At 38.8% G+C, this 21,669-nt stretch overlaps 1 long non-coding RNA gene across 1 annotated transcript in view; it reads right to left on the bottom strand.

Annotated features, from left to right (window-relative positions):
• Window positions 1-3,693: 3,693 nt before the first annotated feature.
• LOC134292499 (uncharacterized) overlaps window positions 3,694-21,669 on the bottom strand; it is a 29,798-nt gene continuing 11,822 nt past the window's right edge. Inside the window, exon 2 of the long non-coding RNA XR_009999739.1 lies at window positions 3,694-4,905. This is a non-coding gene — a long non-coding RNA (uncharacterized LOC134292499). The remainder of the gene's footprint in view (window positions 4,906-21,669) is intronic.

Below are 21,669 nucleotides of genomic sequence, written 5' to 3'. Positions count from 1 at the left end.
CTGTTAACTTCAGTGTTTCTTGCTTCCAGGAAGGGTATATTCAAATGTATCCTAAATTGTCTAATCCTAATCCCATGGACCAGAAGAACTGCTGAAGTCTACTAGTATTCAGAGCAAATTCAGGAATATCAGTTTCAAGACCAATCTGTGTACTGTTAGAAGCAGATTGATATAGATTAGATATACTATATACTATGTTTTTATACTATGTTGTTCAGCATCTAATGATTGCTAATTGTAAGGCCGCCCTGAGTCCCCCTTGGGGGTGAGAAGGATGAGATATAAATGCCTGAAATAAATAATAACTAAATAATAACAAAAAATGTCCCCCAATACATTTTTTAAAATAGCCTTCTGTTGTTTTAATTGCAAAAGAGCCAACCTGATCAAGGATTACATTTTAAAAGGGAGAACTATCTAGTTTATGTAAATATTATCACTCAGTGAGAACCACAGAAGTCAGCTTTCACAAATGTTTGAAATGCGTGCTCTTTTTTTGACATTCCTGAAAATGTTTCTGAAACACAGACTACTTAGCCCTGTCTAAGAATGTAATAAGTGAATTTGTAGTGATTTAATGACATCAAAATACTCATCTAATTGATTCAGATATACAGCTTGCCAGTGTGTGCTCCAAAATAGTTAAATAACTGATTAGCACAAAGTAGAAGGCAGACAGTCAGGGGTGGGCAATTCATGGACTTCTAAATGTTCCTGGACTATAGCTCCCATCATCACTCACCAGTGGTTATGTTTGCTAGGACTGATGGGAGCTGCAGTCCAAGGACATCTGGAAAGCCAAGAGTTGGTCACTCCTGATGTAAGTGAACAAAAAAGGCAGAGTCTGTCCTTTTGCATTTCTCCAGCTGCTCTCCAACTTTGATAGGAAACTTCTAAAACAGTCAAGGTAGACTAAACAAGAGGCAGTCAAAACAAAAGGTTTGCTTCTTCTGGATTTTTTAACATGCAAATGCTTGAACTGTAAATCTCTGAACACCATTCTAATTAAACAAACTTGGTGTGGAATCTCTCCTCTTTCATCTGAATCAATAAACAAAGAAGTCATGAGAAAAGGACCTTTTTCCCTTCAGGGAGCCTTTCCTTGTTAATGTTGACTCAAATTGTTAGTTTGTCCCTGTTCCTTTTTGCTTCTGTACTCAGTCTCCTTTACTTCTGCAGATCTTGGTACATTCTCCCTCATGCTTTCTGCCCACATACCACTTCCTTATCTATTTTTTTTTTTGCCAAGGACGATTATTAGCTGCTAAAACAAATTTTAAAAATAGAAATACTGTACACCCAGGACCCATGTAGACTTAAAGTCTTGTATTTCTCAAATAGGATTTCTTTGCACTGCTAGTACTATGAGTAGAAACTAAATGAAAAAGGAAAAGCAGTCCAGTTGTACAAAAACATTCTTAGCTATTGTCAGGGCTGCAGCAGAGGACATTGTCTCTCCCAAATAAAATTACTGCCCCCCTCATGAAATTTTTCTTTGGCTCCTAATTTCTAGCATTGCAATAGCCTTAAGTTCTAGGTGAGCATTTATAAACACATTTGAGTCATCCAAAGAAAAGGGTGAGGCAGTTTGACCAAGATGTTTGAATGCAGCAGATAAAAGACTTCCAGGTGGAAATAATTTTCAGTATCTGTCTTGGGATGCTAGAAATATGGGGAGTGAAAGAAATTTTCACGGTGGGGCAAAATTCTTATTTTGGGAGACAACACCTTCATTTTACTCTGTCCATAGCTATACCCTTGTTGTTTTTTGAACTGCATTCTTAGAATCCCATTCTATAGAAACTGTAATCCAAAATAATAACTTTTCCTCTGCATTTATGTTTACACTTGAGAACATTCATTTCATCACTTGTTCCCATCCACTTTGGGCGTCCAACTGGACACTCCCAAAATATTGCATTTCTGTAAAAAAAGGACCCTTGTTTTAAAATAAAGAGATTATTACCTTTGGCCTACGTACGAACTACGAAGTTTATTTGTTGTAAAGTTTAGTAGATGTAAACCTCATACCTTATATGAATGCCGAAAGTATGACTATCTACTCAGAGTTCAAGAGAGCATTATTGAAGGTAAGGTTGTGCCCCCAGTTGTTTTAACAGCGGTTTTATGGTAGTCTGCACCTGGCTAGAAAACAATAGGTTCTGCAAAATAATTTGATCTGAAACGTAGGAGAGAGGGGCACCTTGATCCCCTAACTCAGTGGTTTCCAACCTGTGGTCCATGGTCCCCAAGAACTAAAATATGGTCCACGGCCTCACCATTACTACACCGTTGCAACACGAGTGCCAAGGCAATAGGGATGTCGGGAGGGGAAAGGCTGATAACCCACGAAAGGTGTGACAACAAGCCTCCTGACTCCTGCTTCTCCTCCCTCCCTCCCTCCCTCTGAGTGGAGCCGTTCCATGTGATGCCCGGAAGTGGGGTTATTTAGGGTGCTGATTCAGAAAATTGCATTGGATAGACCACATCAGCTCTAGATTATTAAATATGGTTTTCTGTGGGCAAGCAGATGGCGACTACTGGATGGCATATGTTCTGTATCAGAAACTAGAGCTGATGTGGTCTGCCCGATGCAATTATCTGAATCAAAGAACTAAACCAAATCTAAAGCTGATCAAAATCTTATTCGTAACCCTTTTGGCACTAATATTGGAGAGTGGTCGCTGGTCAAAATAAGGTTGGGAACTACCTGTAGCTGTCCATATCAGAAGGGTGGTGAATCTACTACAAGGTTTTAGATTAGACTTGAAAGGAGCTATCAAAGATGAACTCTGTCACCAAATGGATTCAGTTTCTCAGATGTCTTCTTGAAATGCCAGACTATAATCTGACATGGATTCACCCCCACCCCATTGCAATAGGAACTACCATCTGCCACTACTTTTACTACTAGTGAGCAATATACACATCTCAAATGGAAAGAATAATATGCCTTTTAGCCTCCCCATATCTGCTTTTCAACAATTATAAGATACCAAGTTGCTTTCAGACTTCACCGTTTTTCTACTCGCCACTTTAAAAATAGTACAATGGAGGGGAATTATATAATTCTTTAAAATCATCCCAAATAATTACTAGCGCCCAACTCTCTAGAGTGTCTCTTTGTTTTACACACCAGAAAATGTCATATGAAAATGGTTATAGCAAAAGACTGGAACACAGAGAGCTCCATTTAAAAAGCCAGCTTTGTAGAAGGAAAAAAAGAGAAAAGTTATGTAATTTGCAGCCTCAAGCTAAAAGCCATAGCAAAAACTGGCTTGCATGAACACTAATACTCCAGCAAGACAAGCCCTACCCTGAGACATTATGATAAATCACGGAGGAAATATACAGCACTGCACCAAGGCAATATGCACGACTACAAAGGCTTTGGCACATTTAAAAGCTTATTCCTGTAGGCATAGTGCATCTCTTACTTAAATGGTACTCTATAAAGTATTTCTCCATATGCACTTCAAAAGTCTGTCAAATAAAATCCACCCAACCAGCAGCAGATCTAGCTTTCCGATATGTGCATCCAAGGGTTTCCTGGAATTTTTTCCTTCCTTTTCTCAGTGGAAGACATCCTTTCCCCACAGTTAAAAGCAAAAAAACAAAAAAACAAACAAACATCTGTTGAGTTTATAATTCAGCTCTGATCTATACTTTAGAAAAACAACTATTACAATATGTAAAGTACAAACAGGTTTAGAAGATAATTTATTGTCATTTCAGACAAGCATATTTAGATTCCATATTCAACATGAGGATCTCTTCATACTGGGGATCAATTCACACTTTGCAAAGAAAACATTTACAGAGTGTGCAGCAGAAATTAAAATTTGCAAAGCAATCTTTCCCATCTTGGTAGCCTCCAGGTGCTTCGATTATAACAAACAACATTCAAGAAGAGGAAAAGATTAAGTAGTCTCTTACCTCTTGTACTTTTTGAATTATAATAAAGCCCTTGGAAATCTATACATTTTTTATTTACAAAAACACAGACATATATTTACATCTTAGGGTTGCCAGATGTCCCTTACTATAAGGTTTGTACTTTATTTGATGTCCAAAAATCTTATCCTTCATTAGATTGGCAAGTTCCCTTATTGTAAATGGTGTCCCTTATTTGAGGGCTGGAAACTTGTTTCTTTTATATAGAATGAACAAAATGCCAAACCTGTATCTGAAGTGAAGGCTCTTCATAAAAGCAGAAATGTGTGCATCATGTAAATGTATAAATATGGACAATATGCCAATTTTATAAAGAAACACATGGCTAATTTACATTAATCAAGTAGTATTTAGATAGAACGCCGCAGTGGCACAGTGGGTTAAACTGCTAAGCTACAGAACTTGCTGATCGGAAGGTCGGTTGTTTGAATCCACGGACGGAGTGAGCTCCCGTTGTTAGCCCCAGCTTCTGTCAACCTAGCAGTTTGAAAACATGCAAATGTGAGTAGATCAATAGGTACTGCTTAGATGGGAAAGTAATGGTGTTCCATGCAGTCATGCTGGTCACATGGCTTAGAAGGTGTCTATGAACAATGCCGGCTCTTCGGCTTAGAAAAGGAGATGGGCACCGACACCTAGAGTTGGATTCAACTAGACTTAATGTCAAGAGGAAAGGTTTACCTTTACCTAGAACACCAACTTGTTAATAGCTACTTTGTGATTGTCAACTCTGCATGTCACCAATTTCAAATTCCCTTATTGCTTTTTTGGAAATCACTAACACATGCCCACAGAGAAAGACAGCCCTTGTGGCTTCATTCATCTGCTGGCCCAATCAGTTCTTGCTATGGAATTTCGATGAATGGGCTTCGATCTTCTCTTGTGCTTCATACACCAAAGTGTCTTGGATGGGCCCTGGAACTTGACAGCAATGTCGGATGCAATATTAATCTAAAAAGAAAACACATCTAGGTCATTTATTTTACAATCCATGTAATGAAGTTAATAATATGTAACAGATGTACAGTCGGGCATCTGTACCCATTAATTCCGCATCCCCAGATTAATGTACATACATGTAAACATTTTTTTAAAACATTTTTTCAGTTCCTTAAGTGAAAAATCCAAAGAACCAAAAGGAGTGGCTCTTGGATACCTGGCCAACCTGAAAAATGGCTCCTGGTTCCATCGTAGTTGTTTTCTGCATTAGAGGAAATGATGGAGTTACTTGATAGCCTTTAGCCCTTGCTAGGCACCTTTTCATTAACTGATTCTTGGAAGAAAGGAAGCGAAAGACTGGCTCACGATGGCAACAAGAACAGAATCATTCTGTTTCTAGACTTTTTCACACACTTACACAAACAATATGTTTTGTAGGCTACTGAAAAATACTTTAATTCCCCCAAGAAAGATCCTGTGCCTCCTAGTAGTCTGTCAAATCATGTTTGGGAAACTTTATACAATAAACACTTCGTGACCTGGCTCCTTTTCTCAAGTTCGCCGTGATCCTAGTGCTAATGCTCTTCTGGGCTCATTTTAAGGACATTGTACTGTAAATATTTTGAAGTGCAGCACATTAATCTGACACTGGCCAAAGCATGAGATCTTGAGAGTATCAGGAAAGGAATTAATGCTCTATCTGGAGAGAAGATAGAAACAGCAACTGCTTCCCAGACAGAAGTGTCTCATTGTCTAGGTAATTTATCAATTTCTCTCTTGGCTCACTTAAGCCATTATCCCAAACCATTTGGGACTCCCCCAGTCTAGTTGAAAGGGACACTTGATCCCTGTTATCACAGCAACCTCACAGCCTTTACCATTTCTTATGAGAAGATTATTGTCTTTAATGCCGCAACTGGGCTTGGCTGGTAACTGTTCTAATGTGAGATGATTATAGTATCTCTGATGTAAAAATATACTAGAGATGGAGATAAAACTGTTCCTGGATGGGTAGAAGGAAAGACGTGAAGGTTTTACAAAGCTGTAATCTATTTTTTAAACAGTTTTAAAATTCTCTAGGTGGCACAATATATGCCAATAAATTTAAAACAAATCAAATCAGAAAGCAATGGAGGTAAACAGTGCGTAAGGATAAAAATGACATAATAGATAAAACTGAAGCAATAACAAGAATGAATCAAATGTGCAAAAATAAAAAAAGACAAAGTTCTTAAAATGCATAGGAGAAGGGTCTTCTATTGAGGTTGAAAAGAGCATAATGTAGGTATCGGGTCATTGCTTCTGGAGAGGACACTCCACAGACAGGGTGCCACCACTGGAAAGGCTCTCTGTTTTCTAGCTGCATGTCTTGCCTCCTTTCATAAGGCTGTAGTTAAAGCAGAGCCTGAGATGCATCTGGCTATCTTAAGAAGGTATGAGAGACAATCTGGCACAAAGCTTTTATAGGACTTTTGAAAACCAGAACTTCAAACTAGATGCCAAAGTCCTGGCATCAAAAGATCATCCCAGTAAGCAGTTAACAGCTATTCTGTTCTAGGAATGTGTTCAACATGATGAGTGAGACGACTGAACCTAAAAGATTTGTCTCTTATGAGATCAGGCTAATTCTCTTTTCCAAACAAATAGAACCTATTATTTGAGTGAATCTGTCCATCCATCCATCCATCCGTCTATCTATTTATTTAGAGCAGTAGTTCGCAACCTGTGGGTCCCCAGATGTTTTGGCCTTCAACTCCCAGAAATCCTAACAGCTAGTAAACTGGCTGGGATTTCTTGGAATTGTAGGCCAAAACAACTGGGAACTCACAGGTTAAGAACCACTGATTTAGAGTATTTACTGTATATCCTTCCTGTCCTCAGGGTTACAATCTAAAAACGACCGGCCCCAGAATAAAAAGGGGATGGCAGTAGGAATGGAGGAAGGTCCTGTCACCAGTGGATGGGACTAATATTTATTTATTTATTTATTTAATCCATTTATATCCCACCCTTCTCACCCCGAAGGGGACTCAGAGCAGCTTACAAATTAAATTTACATACAATATTATATTATTAGCATAGCACAATACTGGCAATAAATTACCATATTGTACTATATCTATATATTGTAATATTATTAATAATATTACATGTAATGTATAATATATAATTAATATTATTATATTGTATTATTAGTATTATATTGGAGCCCCCAGATGGCATAGTGGACTAAGTGACTTGAAGGTTGGGTTGCTGACCTGAAAGCTGCCAGGTTCGAATCCCACCTGGGGAGAGTGTGGATGAGATCCCTCTATCAGCTCCAGCTCCATGCGGGGACATGAGAGAAGCCTCCCACAAGGATGGTAAAAACATCAAAACATCCGGGCGTCCCCTGGGCAACGTCCTTGCAGATGGCCAATTCTCTCACTCCAGAAGCAACTCTGGTTGCTCCTGACACGAAAAAAAGAAAAAGTATTATATTGTATTACAAAATAATATTAATATTATATGCATATACAATATATTATAATATTATATATTATTGTAAATTATATTAAAATATTATTATTATTATATTAATTATATTGACTAAGGGATGATGGAGTTGTGTCTGGTGGCTCTTCTCTCCCTCAGAGGTCAGAGCTGGGCACTGGTGATATCACTGAGTATGATACATCAAATATCAACCACATTTGTACAGAGAGTGCCATTCAAATAAATACATAGCCAAAGTAATGAGGAAGACACAGGCAAACACACATTTCAAGGGAGCATTGTTGCCCTGAGAGTCTTCCTTTTTGCTGGTGGAGGCGAAGGTCCAGGGCCTGAGATATGGTTACCCTATGTGCACCCATTCTGCTTGTAAGCTTTTAAAAACTTTTGTTAGTACATCCAATTGGATGCTTATGGCACTTCTAATTTTTTATGGATTTACAAATAGCAGAAATGGAAAAAATAACTTTTGAGAACAACAATTCCCAAAACACACCTCCAAGGGTTGCTGGTTGAAGATTCTGGACACTGTACAATAAAGGAAAAACTTTTCCGAGTTCTAACAAAGAGTACCCCTAAAATGCAAATGACATATAAATGGTATTCAGTTGTACCTTTTCAGGACTTTGCCACCTCCGTTCTGCTGCGTAAGCCAAACCTAACCATATTCTTAGTTCCTTATTGGAACTATAAGGCCTTCTGAAGTTCAGATGTTACTGATAGGCTGCAATGGATGTCTTTGGTTTTTTTTTTTTTTTAAAGACATGACTACGAATAACCACCTGAGATTTTGTCCCTTTTCTCGGAGATGAGACTAAATGGCCAAAATATTGCCTTGGAACATTTACCTTCATATATACAAAGACTGGGAATCATTTCCTTTAAATCCATTCTTTCAACAAATGAAATTGTCCAACAAAAATGAAAAGAAAGGCAACTGAGAGCAAGGAATGCTGATCGCTGCAAACCTGAATCAAATCAAAAGAAAACAAAGATTTCTGCTCTGATATCAGTATTATTTGGCGTGTATTTAAATAAAAGTTTATGGAGCAAACTACATCTCATTGAAGACAGTATGGGAAGAGATTCAACCTTGTTAATGCACTACTCAGCAGGGAATTCAATCCTGGTGTCAGAGTCAGGTAATGAAGCAGCTCTCCACTTTAACTATATGTTAAGGCAACAGTTTATAAATTCCTGCTGCTCCATTTAGGTGCCAGTACCAGGTTAATGCTTGGATGGGAAACCGCTAATGAATACCAAGTGCTGTAAGCTATATTTCAGAGGGAGGAACTGGCAAAGCCACCTTTGAATATCCATTTCTTGCCTAAGAAAACCTTATGAAATTCATGAGGTTGCCATACGTCAACAGGTGACTTGAAGGCATACACATACCATTCCCAAGCTCCATCATTCTCAACCAGTTATAGCCAGTGGTCAGGGTTGTGGGTGTTATAGTCCAGAATAGCTGAAAGGCATTAGGTTGAAGAAGGATTTCATAACTTGTTCTGTGGCTGGATTGGGAAATGGACCAAAAGCAAACTGCCTCCTTCATGCTTCCTTACCCAGGTGGACGTCTGTGAGTGGAAGCAGGAAATGCCTTTTGATAAACCAGATAGCCATTTAAGTCTACTACACCATTTACAGAAAATGCAGAACAATAGGTGACATTAGAAGGGAAGTTGAGAATGCTGAAGATCTGGTGATATACTTTTAGCCACTAGCAGGAACCATCATTTGTAGCAGTTCCCTGTCTTTGGCGCTAATTGCAGATGGAGAGCTCTTGGTGTTTTGTTGGATTCTTAATAATAATAATAATTTGTTGGATTCTTCAATGACATGTGGGCAAATCTCGCGACACAGAATAGCTGCAAGGCAGCAAGGAATTCCAAAAGGAGTCAAACATTGATTTAATGACCAGCATTAAGATTGGAACAAGTGCGTGTCAAGGTCCCCTCTCCCTTTTTTGTTAAGATAATGAAAGGCCTAAAAAATCCATGGGGTTGTCATATGTTGGCAGGTAACTTGAAGGCATATGCACATATTTCTTCCCTTATAGTTAAGACATAATGCTATTTCTTCTTCTTAGAACTCATGCAAAAATGGATTTCTTCAGCAGTTTTAGGACTGCATTTTTGAGCATATTTTAGACCTACAGAATGGGCAAATGTATGTGTTTGAGAAAAGACATGGGTTAATGTAACATACCATATGCTATTTGCACACGAACAAACTTTAAACAAAAGTTTTGTTTTAAGTCAACAGCTTTATACACAATTGAGTAAGAATCTACTTTCTAATTACTTTCTAATTTAGAGGTCTTCCCATTCCATACAGGATGTTCTCAAGTTCTCAGTTTCTTCTTGAGAAAACAGGATACATTTCAGCAGAACAGATTTGCTTATTCATTGTTTTTCAAACATCCATAATTATACTAGATATCATTACAAAAAATAAAACAAGGGGTCTCTGTCCAGAGTGCCTTGCCGTCTAAAAGAGTGGGGAGAGAAGGGGGATCGGACAGAAGGAAAACAGAACAGAGCCTTAAGAGTAATCCAGCCAATGCAGCATAATTTTTTGTTCTCAGTCACAGAGATAAAAGCGGGATACGAATATCATCAACAACATCCCATAGCAAATTAAATAAAATCTGCACTTATGTAAGTATCAATAGTATTACTCTTTTCATCTGTAAGATGTGGGATTCTATGGTACATGATTGTAATGGTGAGGAAGATAAACAATGTGGATAGCAGATTTCTAGGTTGGATCTAAGGTTTAAAGCGAGAGTGACTGCCGAATGAAATATTATAATTAAGATGAGAAAATATTAAAGATTGAATCAATATTTTTCATGTTGAAACCAGAAAAGAAAAGAAAACAAAAATTCCTGGCATTTTCAATGATCTGATCAACATGATTGATCTGGAAAGGGAAAGAAAAAGGGAGTGTTGAAACAAGTTGGATATCATCCAAAAACATTCAGCACCCGCAATCAGCATTTGCTTATGATCATCCTATGCTGGATCTCTTCCTCATTGACTCACATGTAAGTCTAGTATGAAGAGCAAGATTTACTCATGTTGCTTGAGGAAAGGTTATCTGCATCTTCCAGACACCCTCATTTCGGCAATTCTTGTAGCTCTGAGTTGCTGTTAATTTTCTGAACAGATAATACAAGATATGGACACACCAGATGTGGACATACCAGTTTCCTCAATGGTTGTGTTAGCTGTATTATCTTGATAGCTTTCCATTTTGTGTTTTAGATCAGCCCCCACTCAATCCTATTACTTGTATGTTTTTGGAGTCCTAAGAAAAGTGTGCAAACTTCCTTTTACTTCACAGCCCTCTTTCCTATCCTCCTTATGTAATATATTTTACTGAAGCAAATGAACATATGAACCTGCCTCATCTAAAGGTGAACCAATGCTCCATCTAGACTAGCCTGGTCTATTCAGACCAGCAATAAATTTTCAAGAATGTAACCAAGTGCCGACCCAATCCTGTTATCAATGAGGTAATGGTAGCTTTTGAGGTCCTTTAAAGTCTTATAGCCAGACATGCAAGGAGAATCCAAAAACAGTTCCTGCGTCATAAAAACGAAATCAGTCTTTATCTCCAAGAGGAGCAGGTCTATATATATAAAAGAGTTATGGCATCATGGCGACTCACAAAACAACAAAATTACAGGCCCCCCAACCTCGAAATTTGACAACACAACCCATCATCCACGCCTCTAGGTTGATACAACAAAAAGAAAAGAAAAATAAAGTCCTAATTAGAGAGAGAGGAAGAATTGCTTTTATCCAATTGCTGCCAGTTAGAAGGCTAAGCTCCTCCAACTTGGTCTCCTAGCAACCCAATAAAAATAATAAAAAACACTAAAAAATTAATACAATAAAATACTATAATAACAGAAAATAACTAAAAATAATACAAGAAAATAATAAAATATAATAAATAAAAATATAACTTACAATAAAATTAATAAAAAACGCAAATAAAGTCAAATAAAAATTACACAACAATTTTTAACCAATACCACCACCACTTTGCCACAGCAACGCGTGATCGGGCGCAGCTAGTATTTTATAAAGTTAATGGATCGATATTTCTCACTCAAAGCCAAACCATACCCCAAATATCTTTATATATGTATTGTTTTGTGACTAAAACAAATAATTTGTACCCCTGTGAGGATAACATCTAGGTCAGAGGGAACAGGAAAGTAAATGTGTCTGGTGGTGGGAAAAGCAGATCCTTTCATTTTTCCTTCTAAATTCTGGAGCTGTGGCCCTGTGAGCTCTGATATATCATTGCCCATTACCTTAGGAGGAGATGTTGAAAAATGAACCTCAGACATCCCATGCACTATATTATTGAGTTACAGCTCCGTTCCTTGATGAAACAATTCTAGCCACAACATTCTTCCCCTCTCAACTTTGCAAGGCTCACTGTGTTTACAGAGCTATATGCAAAAGGCAAGCGAAAGGACAAGATGCTTACACACATCTCCAAGTACAGCCTGCCTTTTATCTGCATTTGCCTACCTTAAATATCAACATTGTTACTTTGGAATTTTGTTATGAAGCTAAAAGCTTAAACTAAAAACTGCCTCCCAGAGCAGCCAGAAATATTTGAACACTTAAGGCTTTCAGTCTGTGATTCAGAGATTTATTTATAAGACTGCTGATTTTGGGACATCAACCGTATACATTCAAACTGCAGGAATGAGTCACATTTGTAGGAGGTAATTACTACCAGAAAGTACATGTAACTTTTGTAGGTTCCTCTTTAAACTGTCCACTTAAGAGCAGCGTGTTCTAAAAATAGCAATGCTTTGTTATGCGTTCAGTAAAATTCAGCTTTACTGTACAGTATGGTTTCATGCACTGAATCTATGACGGTTTAGATCTGTGGTTTAGGGTCTGTGTGGGCTTCATGGCCAAGATGTCCCAGGTCATTTCTGGAACACTGGCACTCGAATGAACTTGTCTTCCCAAAAGCTGAGGGCACTAATGATGACTTGCTTGCTACAGCTAGCATTTTTACAAACGTGTGATTTATGTAGCACAAGTCCTTGAAATGTTTTGCAATGTCCAAATGTTAGAAAAACAAATTTGCTCTCAGAAAATCTGGATGTTTTATATAATCAAAATTGTGCTCTTGTAGTACAAGACAAATACTCTGAGCAAATTTATCTATGCTTTGGGGCTTTTGGATGACCCGCTGCAGCAAGGATGAGAAATCTTCTTTTGGTGATTTCCCAGTTCCCTTGGTGGCAATATACTGGGGATGAGGGAAAACTTGTTTTTCTTTACATATATAAACTTTCTCTCCCAGAACCCATTTTGTTCCCTCTGGGTTTCTATTCAGGGGCTGTATGTAATGAGGCCCTTACGTTTCTATAATTGTCTCTACGTCACTTAAATCTTTCATCTAAGTGCAGTAATGTGTGGGAATTCACACCAGGATTCTCCTTGACTGGTTGTTTGCACCCTTCAATGGATCACCACAAGGGCACCAAAGAAAACACAAGGGTACATTTTCCATTGAGTGTTCCTGACCTTGTGTGTGTGTCTTCAAGCCACCTGCTGAATTATGGAGATCATATACATTTTCATAGCTTTTTCCTAGGCAATTAAAATTCAGAGGTGGTTTTAACAGTTCCTTCCTCTAATATATACCCTGTTTCTCCGAAAATAAGACAGTGTCTTATATTAATTTTTGCTCCCAAAGATGCACTAGGTCTTATTTTCAGGGGATGTCTTATTTTTCAATGAAGAATTCACATTTATAGTTGAACAAAAAAATGAACCTTTACTGTACAGTAGTTGTCATCACAAACCAGCATGACCAGACAAACTGTGAATCTTATCAGCAATTTCTTGTTACTACCATTATTTCCATCTACAACAATCTATGGTACGTACATTTACCGATCCTGCATGTTCTGGTGTTCTGTTCAGCAGGCATGCTTCAAAACAAAAACTTTGCTAGGTCTTACTTTCAGGAGATGCCTTATATTTAGCAATTCAGCAAAACCTCTACTAGGTCTTATTTTCTGGGGATGTCTTATTTTCGGGGAAACAGGGTAGATGACGGTACCCAGTATTCAGAGCTAGTGGAGTGTACTGTTTTAAGCATTGGAAAATGATTCTGGAAATTGGGATTCAATCCCTACCTGGCCACGGAAATGCAGTGGATGACCTTGGATGTATCACACACTCTCAATCCTAGAAAACCACACGATAAGTTACCATCGGGTCACTGTAAATCAGAAACAACTTGGTTGCACATAACAACAGCAGCAATAATGACCTGGTATTCATTTGCAGTCTTTCATCCAAGTAGTAACAAGGGCTAGCCTTGTTTCACTTCCAAGATCAGTAGTCTTGTGTGTTTAGGCCATACGGAGTCTTTTCCTGTTCAGTACTCTAGAGCAGTGGTTCCCAACCTTTAGTCCTCCAGGTGTTTTGGACTCTAGCTCCCCCAGATCCTAATAGCTGGTGAGCTGGCTGGGATTTCTGGAAGTTGAAGTCCAAATCACTTGGAGGACCAAAAGTTTGGAACCATTGCTCGTGTCCCCTGCTCTTCAGTTTCTTTTCCATAGACTGAAAGTATGCTTAGATCCCAAACTTGGCTGTCTCTAGTAATGGTTGTCACACTGGTTGCTGTATTCAGACAGCTTATTTAGCTGCAGTCTCAGTGATTAGTACATTCATTTCCTGTTCTCTCTCTAGTACGTCTGGTTCTGAAAGCTTACTGCCATTTCTGTCTCCATCTTGGCTCTTTCACTGCTCTGTCCCCAGCAAGCTATCTGGCATCCCTCTTTATCCTGTCCCAGATGTGTAGCTCACTCAAGCTTCTTCCCTGCTAGTATTTATGTTTCAGCTTACTTTTGCTCAGTTGACCAGTTAAAGGTATCCTAAATATTTGATAGCATATTCTTGTATTTCCATTTGCCCCTACATTTCCTCTTCCTTTTTCCTTTTTAGCTTACAAGAAGTGTGTTGAATTTGGTACATATCATGAGCCCTTTGGTCGAAGACAGATGGAATCCATTCTCTTTTGTGTTGCTTGTGACCTTTATTTGGAACCTGCATCATGTAATTAGGTGAATATTATCATAGTGGATCAGAGCCCAGAACTGCCTGTTGCAATTTTCCTGAGTATGGGGACCAGACTTGTTTCACAATGCTGGCATCCCTTCATCTTACAAGAATCAGTGATACTTAAGTTTTGTGTTGTTGTTGCTGTATGCCTTCAAGCCATTTACTATTCATGGTGACCCAATCACCGTATGGGGTTTTCTTTTTGTTCAGATGGTGTGTGCCTTTAAAGCCTTTTTCTGAGGCTAGACTAGACTAGAATAAAACTAGCTGAAGGTCACCCAGTGGATTGCCCTAGCCTCCACCTTATAAACATTCCTACAAACCACTCATAAAGAGTATAGTGCTAAGTGTTTTCTTGAAGAAACAAACACGGAAATAGATACTACTGTGGTCAGCAAGACAGACCAAGCAAGCAGCTATTATCTCAGTGGTTTCAGCTGGACCACTGGACATTATGGCTACTTCAAATCCATTTTTGGGGAGGAGAGCTGGATACAAATCTAACAAATAATGTTGCCTGAGGAAAATAACTAATCATGCTCCATGTTCAACCAGATAAAGGTGCATAATGCCCAAAGCCAGCCAAAGAGGAGGCAGAAAATCACACAAGCATCACTCACCATTGCTATCAACAAAAACACAATAATAACACATTAAATAAGTAACCATGGTGCCTCCTTTCTGAGTACACTCAAAAACTGCTACTTAAAATGCGAACTAACAAAATCCTCTCTGACTCTAAAGCGAGGGTTGTTCATTCATTTCTTGGACCATTAAAGATGTCCTGGAAGATAAATATGCATCTGAAACTGAAAATGAGTTGCACCTCTAGACAAAAAAAAAAAAAAAAACCTCTCTGAAAGTCCTAGGATCTGTTTTCGTAGAAACCAATGTTATTTTACCAAACCACATGATGTTTGGTTAATCCTCAAGAATTTCCTGGGACCTCCTAGCATTACAAAGGACCTTGCATTCCTACTTCCCAAGTCAGTTTAACCCAGTACTTTTTGAAATGAAATGTATTTTTACTTGACTGCTTGCATGGAATTGGCTACGAACTAGGGTTAGCTAAAATGGCCATCATTAGTAAACACAGCTATTGTTTCCAGGATGCAGATTCCACAGAGATCAAATGGATCCAAACAAAATAGTCCTAAAGTTGAATTTGTCTAATATTGATCAAGTACTTCAGCACTCTGACTGGAATACTTGATAATAATAACAATGGCTCAGTAGAAAATCTATTTCTGAAAGGTTTCTGAAAGGTTACATGGGTATAACATGTTCATGCTTCTGAGCCATTCATTTTTATAGTGTCCACTTATTCTCAAATGATGGTTTGAAGGGAATAATAATGCAGGCTCAACAGGAATAGTGGGCTACGTGCAACACATTCTTTTTTTTTTGCCCCCAAATGCCACCTAAGGAATATGAAGGTCAATTTTGCAAGATTTTTAGGTCCCAAAGTCATTTTGAGCACAGAAGAGAACTCTTGTTTTCTGCAAGAAGTTACTGAAAGGTTGACAGAGTTAATGGTTCAGAGTCACCCAAATGTGGCAAAACTGCATTAGGGCAATATTTTGAAGGTGTGAGGCAATTCTTCAAGGTCTCAGTGGCGTCTAATATAGACCTGTAACCCCTAACTGTAGCTCAGCACTGATGCTGAATGTATTCCTTGAGATTCACCAATTTGCAACAGCTCTTAATTAAATCCCAATTTTATCAAATTCCTGATCTTATGGATGTGCCATTGGGCAGGGCTGTATTTCAGAGAGCAAAGTCTTCCATTCTGCCAAGTGATTATTATTTCTAGTTATTTTGTTGGTGGTGTGGCAGCAGTCTTCAATAGGGGAGAATAGGAGGAATAGCTAGGCCTAAGATAAATATCGCAAGCCCTGAAGTGGATCTGGCAAAATGCTGTTTCTCAAGCTACAAGGTCACATTTCTACAATCTTCTCAGAAGTATTAAAATAGCACTCTTTCTAGCCCAAGGTCCTCCTTTGTTTCTTGAGTACTAGATGATATCCTTTAGAAAAATACATGTGATACACATACACATGGTTTGAGGAACCTTTGGATCTCCAGATGTTTTAAACTTAAAATCCTAGATGTTCTAGCTACCATGGTAAATGGTCTTCTATCATATGTATATAATAAATGCCAAGTGTTCACCCCTACTTTCACCAAGTTTCTTCTAACAGATGTGGTTGTTTACTTACAGATCTGACTTTTCACATATTTCCTGTATTTTTCTGTTCAGGACTCTAGTGCAGTGGTTCTCAACCTGTGGGTCCCCAGGTGTTTTGGCCTACAACTCCCAGAAATCCTAGCCAGTTTACCAGCTGTTAGGATTTCTGAAGGCCAAAAGATCTGGGGACCCACAAGTTGAGAACCACTGCTTTAGTGTTTCCCTTCTATTCTTATCCTCCATTGTGCTTTCCCAATTAACCTATTTCCTACTTGGCACTTATCTCTTCTTAACTCTAATAGTTCAGACTTTGGTTAAGACATATGTTTTTTTTCTTCATGTCAGGAGTGACTTGAGAAACTGCAAGTCATTTCTGGTGTGAGAAAATTGGCCATCTGCAAGGATGTTGCCCAGGAGATGCCCAGATATTTTGATGTTTTACCATCTTTGTGGGAGGCTTCTCTCATATTCTCGAATGAGTAGCTAGAGCTGATAGAGGGAGCTCATCTGTGTGCTCCCCAGATTTGAATTGGCAACCTTCAGGTCAGCAACCCAACCTTCAAGTCAGCAGTCCTGCCGGCACAAGGTTTAAACCATTGTGCCACCAGAGGCTCCAAGACATATGTTTAAATGCCATGGTTCTGGACATGGTTCTGTATTTGTTGGAAAAACCTGGAAAAGTTGCTTTTAGGATGCAACTATCCAAATAACCAACACGGAGTGCCTGAGGGCGGAGGAGACTCCTTGATTACGCATCAACATATACCTAGTTATATTGTATTTTAATTTGGATTTTAATTGTAAGCTATTTCTGAAACCCAACCTGGCTGGAGAACAGGTTATGGATACAAACAAACAAAGTTAGGTCTCAAATAGAAAAATATTTAAAGGTGTTGCTACATAATCTGGTCACATGCACTCCTGTACACATTGCATCAAAATAAAACAGCAGAACATTGAGAGGAAATTGAGGCTATGTCTTGGGTACTTTAAAGAGCTGAAACAAGAGCTGAACGACACATTTCCAGCTCCAGAACACACTGGATGCCTTCTTTGCCAGGAGTGGTGCCCATCCTCCCAAGCCTGCTCCTTTCAGAGTGATTCACCTTCCGAGTGTAGATTCTCATGGGAACTGGGATTGAAAGGGGATTACTAGGAGAAAACTCATCATGGTTCTGCCCATAAAAAGAGACATTTTATTGAAAGCATTTGCAGTCCAAGCTTGCTGTTTCTTTTGCCAGGCTTTAATTCACTGAAGCTCAAAATGGCCAGACGTTTGTACATCAGTAATTAGTTTTTTAAGTGGAATTCTTTTTTTGAAATGAAAGAGAAAAATCTCTCTTGGAGGAAAACTTCTACCTCCCCCCACCCTATCGAAAAACCTAAAGGAATAAATAGAAACAAATGTGAGAAGTTGCCAATTGGATCAAAGCAGTTGAGCAAGCCCCATTTCTGGATGGCTAATTGTGAATATGGGATGTCTGAAAAGGACTCTCTCACCTCCACTGCATTATGTGGGACTCTTGGCTGGGGAATGGGAGAAAGAGCAAAAAAACAGTCCATGCTGACAATTTGCCCAGAACTGCTGCTTTATTTAACTGTGCCCTGGTGTCAGGACTCGAGTCCATAAAAGAGGAGTTTGGGAAAAGTCTATTTATTTATTTGGACTGCAGATTTTCAGTGGGGAATTTGGAGAGTAACTAGTAAATATTCCCAAGCTCTGGTCCACAGGGAGCTTGTGTCTATCCAGCTTATCCAGATCCTATTATTTCCAGGTAGAAAAGCAGTTAGCATAGCATGATCTGGTATTATGGGACTTGTTGTTTGAAACATCTGATAACACAAGGACCTGCTATAGGTGCTCCTAAATTAAATATAATATCCATGACACGATTGACACTAAGAGATATTGCCTCCTCTGAAGGTGGGAAGTCAGAAAGGGCAAAAGGAGAAATCCTCTTTCTAGTATTGCACACCATAGAACTTGCAGAAATCTGTTTCCCAGGGTCCATTTTAAGAAGTAACCAAGTTTACAATCATTCTGTGCAATGTCTATTTCAAGTTAGCTCTGTGGCTAACCAATTTCCTGTAAGGGACGGGGAAAACCATGACAGCCGTAACAACTGTCAGGCACTGATTAAATTGCAGCCCTGGCAGAAATTCCACACCACATCATACAAGTAATAAAAATAAGTTTAATACTAGGCGATAGGCAAGATGTGTTAATTAAGCATTTCGGTAGCCTCTGACAATCTGAAGATTGATATCTGAATGAGAAGCCTACTCTGCTATGGAGTTATTTATTTGCCGTTATGGAGACAAGATGTTTTTATCTGCAGAGACAACCTCTAAACCAGCTGGCAGAAGTCAAAGAATGAGAATATAAGTCTTAGCTGACAACATGCAAAAAGTATATTCACATGCATTCTTGGAAGTCTTGCTTTTAAATAAATATATGGGCTAGGAACAATGGCTTGCCTTCATAGGAAAGAAAATGAGAGAGATTAATATTTATCTGCTGGATTTCATTAGTGAATATTAGGTTCACGGCAGGTCTCTTGTAAATGTCTGAAAAGTGGGCCTGGAGTTGTTCTGTTCCTCTACAAACAGCAAACAGGGAGAATGCCTAAACAAACAAAGTGACCTTATTTTTAAGCTATGGGCTCTATACTCTGTGGGTGGTAAAGGATGCTCACAAGTGTCTCACTTTTCTGTATGATCCAAAATAGAACTACTGCATCCAAAGAAGATACATTAACAAGAGACTGGAATCTCTTTAAGGCAGTGGTTCTCAGTCTTCCTAATGCTGCAACCCCTTAATAGGAGTTCCTCATGTTGCTTACCTGTCTATGATCACCCAGGCCCAAATCTAGAATAACCAGCTTTGTCAAACATGGGACTCGGTTTTGTCCACTTTTGGACTATTCATCCCACCAACCCACTGTTGTGGCAAGTTGGCGAAAGGTATCTGTTTGAGAACAGTATGGTGAACTGTTGGTGGTCCATGGTTACTGCTCCATGAATGATTCCCAGAAAAGAAGAAAGGGTTTTAGCCAGTGGGCACAAATATGGAACCAGTACCTAGAATATTAAGAAAAAAAGCTGTCCCCTCCCATCAGAAACCTGGGAAACCCTGTTTCAGAAAATAATTGTTTTCACAGTGGCAGCTATGGGCAGTGAATCAGCTCCAGGTTTAATTCTGAATTTTAAAGGAATTATGTAAAGCGCTGAACTCTAGTCTCTAAATAGGTTCAGTACATTGGATAGCTCCTTTTGAGGCTAAAACCCAGAGGAGGCTCACCCCTTCATTGACATGGAAACTAGGGTTACGCATGGATCCATTTTTCAAAACCAACCCCTCCTTTAAAATCTCTAATAAAGGAGAGTCCATAATCTTCCAGTGTTGTCTATTCTACTGCCAGCAGCTCAGGCTGCAAAAAAACCCCAACAAAACAAAACAAAACAAAAAAAACAAACAAAAACAAAAACCTTTCCTAATATTTCAGACTACTTGTCCATTAAATATTCTTTTGCTGTTAAATTTTTATTCTCCAGGGAATCTAGTTTTGTAAAAACAAACACAAAACCCCACGTTTTTATTCCTTTTGAGTAGCACATTATTATCCAGAAGCTGGATTCCTAGATGATAGCAGCTGAACACGACTTTGTCAACCAGCTATGACGTTTTCAGAGTTGAGCTGGAAACAGACACCTATTTTTACTTGTGTCATCTTAACTACTCCTACTCCAAGGGCCCTTTGTTAGGAATTCATCTTCTTCAGAAGAGGAAGGGGAGCAGGAAAGTGTTCATGGATCTGAGGGTGAGTTGGAATCTGAGGGGGAGATTTTGCAAGTGCCCACGTTTCAGGAGAGGCGAAAGGAAACAGAGCAGAGACGTCATTCAGCTAGAATAGGGGACTCAGGGCTATAAAGTGGAAGCAGGTGCAGCCAGCTCTTGCTAGTAACAAACTGACTCTTTGCGCCCCTTGTGCCTGCTTCAAGTCTGTATCTGGGAAACTGCTTCTAAGGATTTATTGCTGTTTCTTTGTCTGAAGTAAGACTGCTATTTGATTTGGGAATTTAACAGCGACTAAGAACTGCATTTACCCTAAGACTTCCTTGCTTCCAATTTGCATTATTCCACTGAGTGTGTTGTACTTTATGTTTTGCTGAAGTAAAGCAGTTTTCATTTACTTACCACAGTGTTTTAAGGCTGTTCTTGAAAGACAAAACAGGACACCCTTCCACACAACCATATAACCCAGAATATCAAGGCAGAAAATCCAACATTAACTGCTTTGAACTGGAATATATGGCAGTGTGGACTCAGATAACCCAGTTCAAAGCAGATATGGGTTATTCTGCCTTGATATTCTGGGTTATATGGCTGTGTGGAAGGACCCTAAGTGGGGCTATCCTTGAAGACTGTCCAGGAAAGAGTTTCAGTTGCAACAAATAAAGCAGCCAATTGCAACATGGCATTGAGATCATAAACTGGTTGTCAGTTGCTTTCTGGGCTCAATTCAAGATGTTCGTTTAAAGATTCAAAGCTATAAATAGCTTGGGGCCTCTGAGTTTAAGAAATCACATGCTACTTCATTTTGAACATGTTTAGATATTTAGAACACCAAAAGAAGCTCTTTTGGGAATGCCATGATTTACAGAGGCCTATTTGACTGACATGTAGAAGAAGAAGGCTTTCTCCTGTGTTTCTTTCAGATTGTGGAATGTAATCCCCCTGGACCTGTGATCGGTTCTTTTTTATATGCTTGCAGGCAATGTGTGAAAGCAACATCTCAAATTGGCCTTCCAAACCATTTTAATGTTAAACATTGCCTTAAAATAGATTTATTATCTAATTCTAATTATCTTATTGCTCGTTTGTTATTTAGTAACATTGTTAGCCAACTTGGAGTGCATTTTTAGTGGTAAAGTGGGATGCAAATAATATAAAACAATGAACAATCCTTGAAGAAA

The sequence above is a fragment of the Anolis carolinensis genome, chromosome 6 (genome assembly GCF_035594765.1).
Source record: "Anolis carolinensis isolate JA03-04 chromosome 6, rAnoCar3.1.pri, whole genome shotgun sequence".
Classification (NCBI taxonomy): domain Eukaryota; kingdom Metazoa; phylum Chordata; class Lepidosauria; order Squamata; family Dactyloidae; genus Anolis; species Anolis carolinensis.
This window is presented reverse-complemented; position numbering and strand designations above follow the sequence as displayed.